Consider the following 13433-nt stretch of genomic DNA (forward strand, 5'->3'; position numbering starts at 1 on the left):
CCCATCAATCCAGACAAAAATCAGTGGTAAGCCGCGTCTATCAATCTCAGACTCTTTTCAGCTACTAATGTATATGCCAGTGCTCAGAATTTCTGTTCGGTTATAATTTGGTAAAATAACATGGCATGTCTGAAATTTCGAATCTTGCTTTGCTCAATGATTTTACCAGTTGCCCGAAGCAGAACAACTTTCAGGTTTACACGGAACACGAAACACAACGTACTACAGGGAAAATGCATAAAGCTGAGCAGGCCGTGTCCACATCATACGGTGCAGCATAGTTTCAATCACTGCGTCTGTTTTGCAGAATAAGCGTCCCAAAGAATGCTCTCTAATCCTGAAAGCGGAGGTAGCATTACAATCCGAGAACGACAGATCACATTGTGAGGATGCTCTGACCTCGGGGCCAGTTGGAGATGCCACTTTCCTTGTCTTTTACCGGAACCGTGGAATTTGCTGCACAGATGTTCACACCTGGACATGAGCCACATGGATACCAACTTAGTTGGAAACCTGTGTGGGTATCGACGAGAAGCGACTCAATGAATTTTGCTAAATTCCATGCTTCTTAGTAGAAATGCAGTTTCTGTTCACGTCAGTCTAAAAGGCAATCTCTGAACATAATAACAGAAGTCAAAAGGTAATTACCCCACCCTATCCCCACTCCGCAAGGTGTCAAAGAGGTGCTAACTGCACTTGAGTGCTTTTTGTTCTCATATGAAGAGCTTTCACGCCTGAGTCACCTTCACGTCTCTTGTTGCTGAGTGAATCACAAAGAAGGGGTTTCACCAGAGCTGCAGCTGCCTCACTTCCCCACTCGCACTCCCCGTTTACATTTTCCTGCTCATCAGTGATTTAAAGAAAACCGAATGGATGCGATGTCATTCTGTAGCCTTTTTGTCGATTCCTCAGTATCAGTTCCAACATGGCTTAGATCTCGGGGCGCACCTTAATACCAGATGACGCGATGAAAGCACAAATCCAGAGGTTCCTCTGAGAGTGTAAAATCATTCATTGCTGTTACTGATTGAATGAGTCACTAACGTGCGAACTGCTCCACAACGTGATTCAGGACCTCTGGTGCCAATTCTCGCACGTTGAATAACGACAGACAGCTTCCAAATGAGGCCTTTCGGAGCCGACTTCGGGATACATATGACAGACAGACGAGTTCAGGAATCCGTCGTGCACTGTGACTCCAGCGCATCAGCTTTTTCCCTTGGCTTTGAACCGGGCCGCCTGCGCAGGGAATGCAAATGCGTTGCTGCTTTCGTGGAAGGATCAGAACGCGGTAACTACACTCTCGAACAGAATGGCATACGATCAGAAGCAGGTTGGAGATAAACTTAACAATGTTTTCCGCAGTCATTAAATGGAATTGCTTTACATTTCACTACGAGAGCAGAGTTGTTCGAGCAAATTCGAAGGCAGGTTTGCAGATGGGAAAGCAAGCAAGAAAGCTCCGTTCTCGTCCATGTAAAAGGCAGCCGTTTGAGAACTAAGTATTTTCTGCCCAGTTTCCAACTGGGGACGATTCGCACGGAAGGCGAACGTGAAGACCACTACACTACATGACCAAGTCGCTGCCGGTGCGGCTGCGGCTGCGGCTGACTGGTGTCCCGCACTGAAATTTACAGCCGTTCTACGCTTCACCTTTCCGTTTCCAATAGCTCGTTGTTGTCCAGCGTAATTCACATCTTGCAAAAGTAAAAAAAAAGACACGTGAAGTAGATGACAAAATATAGACGAGGATGTCGCCAATGTTTGGAACGTCGGGCGAGGAGGAATACGCTGGGACGACTTTACATGCAGTGTAACGGCTGCGACATGATCTTATGGAAGGGTTGTAAACTGAGTATTATTTTTGCCCAAACTGGGGCGAGTTGAAAACTCGAGAGCACAGTTTTAAAGTGAGAGGGATAAAATTGAAAAAGGACCTGAGGCACATTATGCGTGTATGGAATGAACTACAAAAGGAAGTGGAGGAGGCTATTACACTCAGAAGATTGCAAAGGCAGCCGGATGAGTTTCTGTATAGGAAGGGTTAAGCGGGATAGGGGTGAAATGCTGGGAAATGGGACTTGTTTAAGTTGGGGTATGTGGTCAGCATGGAGGAGATACACCGAAGACTCTGTTTTCACGCTGTGTACCCTAATAACGTTGTACTGTTTACACCGGCTTTAAAGGAATACTTTTAACGGAGTTTGCCGTCGCTTTCTGTGGCACGGTTATTTAGTCTGTCGGACTGCACACGGGAAAGGTAATATTGTGAAACACTGCAGAAACGAACGACTTCCTTACTTTTGCACCGACTCAACATAGCCCGTGAAATATTCCCAGATCCTCAGTTGAGGATTTTTGCAGCTGGAAGTTACCTCAGAAACCCTGTTAATTCGTAAGGTATTGAGCGAATCGCAAAACAGAACCCATTTAACACGGAACGCAAACTAAACTGGCAAACCAAATGCATTTTCAGACACAGCAAAGCTGAATGCTGAATGTGAGGGCAGGAGCCATAAACTAATCTCACAACAATTCCAAACGACTGTTTCAAACATACTGGAGCATTAGTGCACAACCACTTCGAAGAAAGTGCTGAACAGAGAGAAAGAAAGAACATAATAAGAATGGGCCATAAAAAGTGAATTTCACCAATCACAGTCTCGATTAGATTACCTTTCCCTTCCAATGTCTCCAGGACTGAAATGAAAGAAATGGGAGAAATTTAAGAACATATGACATAAAAAAAATTATTGGAATTATTTTCCCATTCGCCAGATACCAAATAAAGACGAATCGAGTCACCGCAGGACTTTGTCTCGCAACAGCAATGAAAAAACAGCCTCTATTCGGTTCCAGTAACAGCTCAACTTGCCTGGAAGAAAAAGCGGCAGGAGAGCTGCTTGCGATTTTCCGTGCGGGAGGCGAACACGATTATGACACCACATACCCCTATGAGAAATTCTGCAGTCTCCCACACCACAGTTAATTCTCCAGGAAGCAAACACAATTCTTTTTTTTTGTTTTGAACATAAATGACGCGGAACAGCAGCGACCGAATGTACCGACAGAAGTGGCAGTGGTGGGATTCGAACCCACGCCTCGTTCGAGACTGGAGCTTAAACCCAGCGCCTTCGACCGCTCGGCCACACTACCACCGGAGGGCGTCGCTCATTTTCTTACATTTCCAATTGTCCTCCTGCGTATCTGCACATGCAAAGTCACATGTAAAGGTTCCATGATCCCTCTCCGAGTCGCACAGCTGCTGGGGTATGCCCGGCTACAATATCAATTTCGCAGCAGATAATGATAGCCCATCAATCCAGACAAAAATCAGTGGTAAGCCGCGTCTATCAATCTCAGACTCTTTTCAGCTACTAATGTATATGCCAGTGCTCAGAATTTCTGTTCGGTTATAATTTGGTAAAATAACATGGCATGTCTGAAATTTCGAATCTTGCTTTGCTCAATGATTTTACCAGTTGCCCGAAGCAGAACAACTTTCAGGTTTACACGGAACACGAAACACAACGTACTACAGGGAAAATGCATAAAGCTGAGCAGGCCGTGTCCACATCATACGGTGCAGCATAGTTTCAATCACTGCGTCTGTTTTGCAGAATAAGCGTCCCAAAGAATGCTCTCTAATCCTGAAAGCGGAGGTAGCATTACAATCCGAGAACGACAGATCACATTGTGAGGATGCTCTGACCTCGGGGCCAGTTGGAGATGCCACTTTCCTTGTCTTTTACCGGAACCGTGGAATTTGCTGCACAGATGTTCACACCTGGACATGAGCCACATGGATACCAACTTAGTTGGAAACCTGTGTGGGTATCGACGAGAAGCGACTCAATGAATTTTGCTAAATTCCATGCTTCTTAGTAGAAATGCAGTTTCTGTTCACGTCAGTCTAAAAGACAATCTCTGAACATAATAACAGAAGTCAAAAGGTAATTACCCCACCCTATCCCCACTCCGCAAGGTGTCAAAGAGGTGCTAACTGCACTTGAGTGCTTTTTGTTCTCATATGAAGAGCTTTCACGCCTGAGTCACCTTCACGTCTCTTGTTGCTGAGTGAATCACAAAGAAGGGGTTTCACCAGAGCTGCAGCTGCCTCACTTCCCCACTCGCACTCCCCGTTTACATTTTCCTGCTCATCAGTGATTTAAAGAAAACCGAATGGATGCGATGTCATTCTGTAGCCTCTTTGTCGATTCATCAGTATCAGTTCCAACATGGCTTAGATCTCGGGGCGCACCTTAATACCAGTTGACGCTATGAAAGCACAAATCCAGAGGTTCCTCTGAGAGTGTAAAATCATTCATTGCTGTTACTGATTGAATGAGTCACTAACGTGCGAACTGCTCCACAACGTGATTCAGGACCTCTGGTGCCAATTCTCGCACGTTGAATAACGACAGACAGCTTCCAAATGAGGCCTTTCAGAGACGACTTCGGGATACATATGACAGACAGACGAGTTCAGGAATCCGTCGTGCACTGTGACTCCAGCGCATCAGCTTTTTCCCTTGGCTTTGAACCGGGCCGCCTGCGCAGGGAATGCAAATGCGTTGCTGCTTTCGTGGAAGGATCAGAACGCGGTAACTACACTCTCGAACAGAATGGCATACGATCAGAAGCAGGTTGGAGATAAACTTAACAATGTTTTCCGCAGTCATTAAATGGAATTGCTTTACATTTCACTACGAGAGCAGAGTTGTTCGAGCAAATTCGAAGGCAGGTTTGCAGATGGGAAAGCAAGCAAGAAAGCTCCGTTCTCGTCCATGTAAAAGGCAGCCGTTTGACAACTAAGTATTTTCTGCCCAGTTTCCAACTGGGGACGATTCGCACGGAAGGCGAACGTGAAGACCACTGCACTACATGACCAAGTCGCGGCCGGTGCGGCTGCGGCTGACTGGTGTCCCGCACTGAAATTTACAGCCGTTCTACGCTTCACCTTTCCGTTTCCAATAGCTCGTTGTTGTCCAGCGTAATTCACATCTTGCAAAAGTAAAAAAAAAGACACGTGAAGTAGATGACAAAATATAGACGAGGATGTCGCCAATGTTTGGAACGTCGGGCGAGGAGGAATAGGCTGGGACGACTTTACATGCAGTGTAACGGCTGCGACATGATCTTATGGAAGGGTTGTAAACTGAGTATTATTTTTGACCAAACTGGGGCGAGTTGAAAACTCGAGAGCACAGTTTTAAAGTGAGAGGGATAAAATTGAAAAAGGACCTGAGGCACATTATGCGTGTATGGAATGAACTACAAAAGGAAGTGGAGGAGGCTATTACACTCAGAAGATTGCAAAGGCAGCCGGATGAGTTTCTGTATAGGAAGGGTTAAGCGGGATAGGGGTGAAATGCTGGGAAATGGGACTTGTTTAAGTTGGGGTATGTGGTCAGCATGGAGGAGATACACCGAAGACTCTGTTTTCACGCTGTGTACCCTAATAACGTTGTACTGTTTACACCGGCTTTAAAGGAATACTTTTAACGGAGTTTGCCGTCGCTTTCTGTGGCACGGTTATTTAGTCTGTCGGACTGCACACGGGAAAGGTAATATTGTGAAACACTGCAGAAACGAACGACTTCCTTACTTTTGCACCGACTCAACATAGCCCGTGAAATATTCCCAGATCCTCAGTTGAGGATTTTTGCAGCTGGAAGTTACCTCAGAAACCCTGTTAATTCGTAAGGTATTGAGCGAATCGCAAAACAGAACCCATTTAACACGGAACGCAAACTAAACTGGCAAACCAAATGCATTTTCAGACACAGCAAAGCTGAATGCTGAATGTGAGGGCAGGAGCCATAAACTAATCTCACAACAATTCCAAACGACTGTTTCAAACATACTGGAGCATTAGTGCACAACCACTTCGAAGAAAGTGCTGAACAGAGAGAAAGAAAGAACATAATAAGAATGGGCCATAAAAAGTGAATTTCACCAATCACAGTCTCGATTAGATTACCTTTCCCTTCCAATGTCTCCAGGACTGAAATGAAAGAAATGGGAGAAATTTAAGAACATATGACATAAAAAAAATTATTGGAATTATTTTCCCATTCGCCAGATACCAAATAAAGACGAATCGAGTCACCGCAGGACTTTGTCTCGCAACAGCAATGAAAAAACAGCCTCTATTCGGTTCCAGTAACAGCTCAACTTGCCTGGAAGAAAAAGCGGCAGGAGAGCTGCTTGGGATTTTCCGTGCGGGAGGCGAACACGATTATGACACCACATACCCCTATGAGAAATTCTGCAGTCTCCCACACCACAGTTAATTCTCCAGGAAGCAAACACAATTCTTTTTTTTTGTTTTGAACATAAATGACGCGGAACAGCAGCGACCGAATGTACCGACAGAAGTGGCAGTGGTGGGATTCGAACCCACGCCTCGTTCGAGACTGGAGCTTAAACCCAGCGCCTTCGACCGCTCGGCCACACTACCACCGGAGGGCGTCGCTCATTTTCTTACATTTCCAATTGTCCTCCTGCGTATCTGCACATGCAAAGTCACATGTAAAGGTTCCATGATCCCTCTCCGAGTCGCACAGCTGCTGGGGTATGCCCGGCTACAATATCAATTTCGCAGCAGATAATGATAGCCCATCAATCCAGACAAAAATCAGTGGTAAGCCGCGTCTATCAATCTCAGACTCTTTTCAGCTACTAATGTATATGCCAGTGCTCAGAATTTCTGTTCGGTTATAATTTGGTAAAATAACATGGCATGTCTGAAATTTCGAATCTTGCTTTGCTCAATGATTTTACCAGTTGCCCGAAGCAGAACAACTTTCAGGTTTACACGGAACACGAAACACAACGTACTACAGGGAAAATGCATAAAGCTGAGCAGGCCGTGTCCACATCATACGGTGCAGCATAGTTTCAATCACTGCGTCTGTTTTGCAGAATAAGCGTCCCAAAGAATGCTCTCTAATCCTGAAAGCGGAGGTAGCATTACAATTCGAGAACGACAGATCACATTGTGAGGATGCTCTGACCTCGGGGCCAGTTGGAGATGCCACTTTCCTTGTCTTTTACCGGAACCGTGGAATTTGCTGCACAGATGTTCACACCTGGACATGAGCCACATGGATACCAACTTAGTTGGAAACCTGTGTGGGTATCGACGAGAAGCGACTCAATGAATTTTGCTAAATTCCATGCTTCTTAGTAGAAATGCAGTTTCTGTTCACGTCAGTCTAAAAGACAATCTCTGAACATAATAACAGAAGTCAAAAGGTAATTACCCCACCCTATCCCCACTCCGCAAGGTGTCAAAGAGGTGCTAACTGCACTTGAGTGCTTTTTGTTCTCATATGAAGAGCTTTCACGCCTGAGTCACCTTCACGTCTCTTGTTGCTGAGTGAATCACAAAGAAGGGGTTTCACCAGAGCTGCAGCTGCCTCACTTCCCCACTCGCACTCCCCGTTTACATTTTCCTGCTCATCAGTGATTTAAAGAAAACCGAATGGATGCGATGTCATTCTGTAGCCTCTTTGTCGATTCCTCAGTATCAGTTCCAACATGGCTTAGATCTCGGGGCGCACCTTAATACCAGTTGACGCTATGAAAGCACAAATCCAGAGGTTCCTCTGAGAGTGTAAAATCATTCATTGCTGTTACTGATTGAATGAGTCACTAACGTGCGAACTGCTCCACAACGTGATTCAGGACCTCTGGTGCCAATTCTCGCACGTTGAATAACGACAGACAGCTTCCAAATGAGGCCTTTCAGAGACGACTTCGGGATACATATGACAGACAGACGAGTTCAGGAATCCGTCGTGCACTGTGACTCCAGCGCATCAGCTTTTTCCCTTGGCTTTGAACCGGGCCGCCTGCGCAGGGAATGCAAATGCGTTGCTGCTTTCGTGGAAGGATCAGAACGCGGTAACTACACTCTCGAACAGAATGGCATACGATCAGAAGCAGGTTGGAGATAAACTTAACAATGTTTTCCGCAGTCATTAAATGGAATTGCTTTACATTTCACTACGAGAGCAGAGTTGTTCGAGCAAATTCGAAGGCAGGTTTGCAGATGGGAAAGCAAGCAAGAAAGCTCCGTTCTCGTCCATGTAAAAGGCAGCCGTTTGAGAACTAAGTATTTTCTGCCCAGTTTCCAACTGGGGACGATTCGCACGGAAGGCGAACGTGAAGACCACTGCACTACATGACCAAGTCGCTGCCGGTGCGGCTGCGGCTGCGGCTGACTGGTGTCCCGCACTGAAATTTACAGCCGTTCTACGCTTCACCTTTCCGTTTCCAATAGCTCGTTGTTGTCCAGCGTAATTCACATCTTGCAAAAGTAAAAAAAAAGACACGTGAAGTAGATGACAAAATATAGACGAGGATGTCGCCAATGTTTGGAACGTCGGGCGAGGAGGAATAGGCTGGGACGACTTTACATGCAGTGTAACGGCTGCGACATGATCTTATGGAAGGGTTGTAAACTGAGTATTATTTTTGCCCAAACTGGGGCGAGTTGAAAACTCGAGAGCACAGTTTTAAAGTGAGAGGGATAAAATTGAAAAAGGACCTGAGGCACATTATGCGTGTATGGAATGAACTACAAAAAGAAGTGGAGGAGGCTATTACACTCAGAAGATTGCAAAGGCAGCCGGATGAGTTTCTGTATAGGAATGGTTAAGCGGGATAGGGGTCAAATGCTGGGAAATGAGACTTGTTTAAGTTGGGGTATGTGGTCAGCATGGAGGAGATACACCGAAGACTCTGTTTTCACGCTGTGTACCCTAATAACGTTGTACTGTTTACACCGGCTTTAAAGGAATACTTTTAACGGAGTTTGCCGTCGCTTTCTGTGGCACGGTTATTTAGTCTGTCGGACTGCACACGGGAAAGGTAATATTGTGAAACACTGCAGAAACGAACGACTTCCTTACTTTTGCACCGACTCAACATAGCCCGTGAAATATTCCCAGTTCCTCAGTTGAGGATTTTTGCAGCTGGAAGTTACCTCAGAAACCCTGTTAATTCGTAAGGTATTGAGCGAATCGCAAAACAGAACCCATTTAACACGGAACGCAAACTAAACTGGCAAACCAAATGCATTTTCAGACACAGCAAAGCTGAATGCTGAATGTGAGGGCAGGAGCCATAAACTAATCTCACAACAATTCCAAACGACTGTTTCAAACATACTGGAGCATTAGTGCACAACCACTTCGAAGAAAGTGCTGAACAGAGAGAAAGAAAGAACATAATAAGAATGGGCCATAAAAAGTGAATTTCACCAATCACAGTCTCGATTAGATTACCTTTCCCTTCCAATGTCTCCAGGACTGAAATGAAAGAAATGGGAGAAATTTAAGAACATATGACATAAAAAAAATTATTGGAATTATTTTCCCATTCGCCAGATACCAAATAAAGACGAATCGAGTCACCGCAGGACTTTGTCTCGCAACAGCAATGAAATAACAGCCTCTATTCGGTTCCAGTAACAGCTCAACTTGCCTGGAAGATAAAGCGGCAGGAGAGCTGCTTGGGATTTTCCGTGCGGGAGGCGAACACGATTATGACACCACATACCCCGATGAGAAATTCTGCAGTCTCCCACACGACAGTTAATTCTCCAGGAAGCAAACACAATTCTCTTTTTTTGTTTTGAACATAAATGACGCGGAACAGCAGCGACCGCATGTACCGACAGAAGGGGCAGTGGTGGGATTCGAACCCACGCCTCGTTCGAGACTGGAGCTTAAACCCAGCGCCTTCGACCGCTCGGCCACACTACCACCGGAGGACGTCGCTCATTTTCTTACATTTCCAATTGTCCTCCTGCGTATCTGCACATGCAAAGTCACATGTAAAGGTTCCATGATCCCTCTCCGAGTCGCACAGCTGCTGGGATATGCCCGGCTACAATATCAATTTCGCAGCAGATAATGATAGCCCATCAATCCAGACAAAAATCAGTGGTAAGCCGCGTCTATCATCTCAGACTCTTTTCAGCTACTAATGTATATGCCAGTGCTCAGAATTTCTGTTCGGTTATAATTTGGTAAAATAACATGGCATGTCTGAAATTTCGAATCTTGCTTTGCTCAATGATTTTACCAGTTGCCCGAAGCAGAACAACTTTCAGGTTTACACGGAACACGAAACACAACGTACTACAGGGAAAATGCATAAAGCTGAGCAGGCCGTGTCCACATCATACGGTGCAGCATAGTTTCAATCACTGCGTCTGTTTTGCAGAATAAGCGTCCCAAAGAATGCTCTCTAATCCTGAAAGCGGAGGTAGCATTACAATCCGAGAACGACAGATCATATTGTGAGGATGCTCTGACCTCGGGGCCAGTTGGAGATGCCACTTTCCTTGTCTTTTACCGGAACCGTGGAATTTGCTGCACAGATGTTCACACCTGGACATGAGCCACATGGATACCAACTTAGTTGGAAACCTGTGTGGGTATCGACGAGAAGCGACTCAATGAATTTTGCTAAATTCCATGCTTCTTAGTAGAAATGCAGTTTCTGTTCACGTCAGTCTAAAAGGCAATCTCTGAACATAATAACAGAAGTCAAAAGGTAATTACCCCACCCTATCCCCACTCCGCAAGGTGTCAAAGAGGTGCTAACTGCACTTGAGTGCTTTTTGTTCTCATATGAAGAGCTTTCACGCCTGAGTCACCTTCACGTCTCTTGTTGCTGAGTGAATCACAAAGAAGGGGTTTCACCAGAGCTGCAGCTGCCTCACTTCCCCACTCGCACTCCCCGTTTACATTTTCCTGCTCATCAGTGATTTAAAGAAAACCGAATGGATGCGATGTCATTCTGTAGCCTCTTTGTCGATTCCTCAGTATCAGTTCCAACATGGCTTAGATCTCGGGGCGCACCTTAATACCAGTTGACGCGATGAAAGCACAAATCCAGAGGTTCCTCTGAGAGTGTAAAATCATTCATTGCTGTTACTGATTGAATGAGTCACTAACGTGCGAACTGCTCCACAACGTGATTCAGGACCTCTGGTGCCAATTCTCGCACGTTGAATAACGACAGACAGCTTCCAAATGAGGCCTTTCAGAGACGACTTCGGGATACATATGACAGACAGACGAGTTCCGGAATCCGTCGTGCACTGTGACTCCAGCGCATCAGCTTTTTCCCTTGGCTTTGAACCGGGCCGCCTGCGCAGGGAATGCAAATGCGTTGCTGCTTTCGTGGAAGGATCAGAACGCGGTAACTACACTCTCGAACAGAATGGCATACGATCAGAAGCAGGTTGGAGATAAACTTAACAATGTTTTCCGCAGTCATTAAATGGAATTGCTTTACATTTCACTACGAGAGCAGAGTTGTTCGAGCAAATTCGAAGGCAGGTTTGCAGATGGGAAAGCAAGCAAGAAAGCTCCGTTCTCGTCCATGTAAAAGGCAGCCGTTTGAGAACTAAGTATTTTCTGCCCAGTTTCCAACTGGGGACGATTCGCACGGAAGGCGAACGTGAAGACCACTACACTACATGACCAAGTCGCGGCCGGTGCGGCTGCGGCTGACTGGTGTCCCGCACTGAAATTTACAGCCGTTCTACGCTTCACCTTTCCGTTTCCAATAGCTCGTTGTTGTCCAGCGTAATTCACATCTTGCAAAAGTAAAAAAAAAGACACGTGAAGTAGATGACAAAATATAGACGAGGATGTCGCCAATGTTTGGAACGTCGGGCGAGGAGGAATAGGCTGGGACGACTTTACATGCAGTGTAACGGCTGCGACATGATCTTATGGAAGGGTTGTAAACTGAGTATTATTTTTGACCAAACTGGGGCGAGTTGAAAACTCGAGAGCATAGTTTTAAAGTGAGAGGGATAAAATTGAAAAAGGACCTGAGGCACATTATGCGTGTATGGAATGAACTACAAAAGGAAGTGGAGGAGGCTATTACACTCAGAAGATTGCAAAGGCAGCCGGATGAGTTTCTGTATAGGAAGGGTTAAGCGGGATAGGGGTCAAATGCTGGGAAATGGGACTTGTTTAAGTTGGGGTATGTGGTCAGCATGGAGGAGATACACCGAAGACTCTGTTTTCACGCTGTGTACCCTAATAACGTTGTACTGTTTACACCGGCTTTAAAGGAATACTTTTAACGGAGTTTGCCGTCGCTTTCTGTGGCACGGTTATTTAGTCTGTCGGACTGCACACGGGAAAGGTAGTATTGTGAAACACTGCAGAAACGAACGACTTCCTTACTTTTACCCCGACTCAACATAGCCCGTGAAATATTCCCAGATCCTCAGTTGAGGATTTTTGCAGCTGGAAGTTACCTCAGAAACCCTGTTAATTCGTAAGGTATTGAGCGAATCGCAAAACAGAACCCATTTAACACGGAACGCAAACTAAACTGGCAAACCAAATGCATTTTCAGACACAGCAAAGCTGAATGCTGAATGTGAGGGCAGCAGCCATAAACTAATCTCACAACAATTCCAAACGACTGTTTCAAACATACTGGAGCATTAGTGCACAACCACTTCGAAGAAAGTGCTGAAAAGAGAGAAAGAAAGAACATAATAAGAATGGGCCATAAAAAGTGAATTTCACCAATCACAGTCTCGATTAGATTACCTTTCCCTTCCAATGTCTCCAGGACTGAAATGAAAGAAATGGGAGAAATTTAAGAACATATGACATAAAAAAATTATTGGAATTATTTTCCCATTCGCCAGATACCAAATAAAGACGAATCGAGTCACCGCAGGACTTTGTCTCGCAACAGCAATGAAATAACAGCCTCTATTCGGTTCCAGTAACAGCTCAACTTGCCTGGAAGATAAAGCGGCAGGAGAGCTGCTTGGGATTTTCCGTGCGGGAGGCGAACACGATTATGACACCACATACCCCTATGAGAAATTCTGCAGTCTCCCACACCACAGTTAATTCTCCAGGAAGCAAACACAATTCTTTTTTTTGTTTTGAACATAAATGACGCGGAACAGCAGCGACCGAATGTACCGACAGAAGGGGCAGTGGTGGGATTCGAACCCACGCCTCGTTCGAGACTGGAGCTTAAACCCAGCGCCTTCGACCGCTCGGCCACACTACCACCGGAGGACGTCGCTCATTTTCTTACATTTCCAATTGTCCTCCTGCGTATCTGCACATGCAAAGTCACATGTAAAGGTTCCATGATCCCTCTCCGAGTCGCACAGCTGCTGGGATATGCCCGGCTACAATATCAATTTCGCAGCAGATAATGATAGCCCATCAATCCAGACAAAAATCAGTGGTAAGCCGCGTCTATCATCTCAGACTCTTTTCAGCTACTAATGTATATGCCAGTGCTCAGAATTTCTGTTCGGTTATAATTTGGTAAAATAACATGGCATGTCTGAAATTTCGAATCTTGCTTTGCTCAATGATTTTACCAGTTGCCCGAAGCAGAACAACTTTCAGGTT

The 13433-nt window shown here is 45.4% G+C and overlaps 4 non-coding genes across 4 annotated transcripts; all 4 read right to left on the minus strand.

Moving 5' to 3' along the window:
- Window positions 1-3074: 3074 nt before the first annotated feature.
- trnal-uaa (transfer RNA leucine (anticodon UAA)) lies at window positions 3075-3156 on the minus strand. The gene has a single exon. It is a non-coding gene; the product is annotated as a tRNA-Leu (tRNA).
- Window positions 3157-6381: 3225 nt separating this feature from the next.
- trnal-uaa (transfer RNA leucine (anticodon UAA)) lies at window positions 6382-6463 on the minus strand. The gene has a single exon. It is a non-coding gene; the product is annotated as a tRNA-Leu (tRNA).
- Window positions 6464-9694: 3231 nt separating this feature from the next.
- trnal-uaa (transfer RNA leucine (anticodon UAA)) lies at window positions 9695-9776 on the minus strand. Its single transcript has one exon. It is a non-coding gene; the product is annotated as a tRNA-Leu (tRNA).
- A 3222-nt stretch (window positions 9777-12998) lies between these two features.
- trnal-uaa (transfer RNA leucine (anticodon UAA)) lies at window positions 12999-13080 on the minus strand. The gene has a single exon. It is a non-coding gene; the product is annotated as a tRNA-Leu (tRNA).
- Between the last annotated feature and the right edge of the window lie 353 nt (window positions 13081-13433).

The sequence above is a fragment of the Chiloscyllium plagiosum genome, unplaced genomic scaffold (assembly GCF_037043375.1).
Source record: "Chiloscyllium plagiosum isolate Xiang-an unplaced genomic scaffold, Cpla_swu_hap1 HiC_scaffold_46, whole genome shotgun sequence".
In the NCBI taxonomy this organism is placed as follows: Eukaryota; Metazoa; Chordata; class Chondrichthyes; order Orectolobiformes; family Hemiscylliidae; genus Chiloscyllium; species Chiloscyllium plagiosum.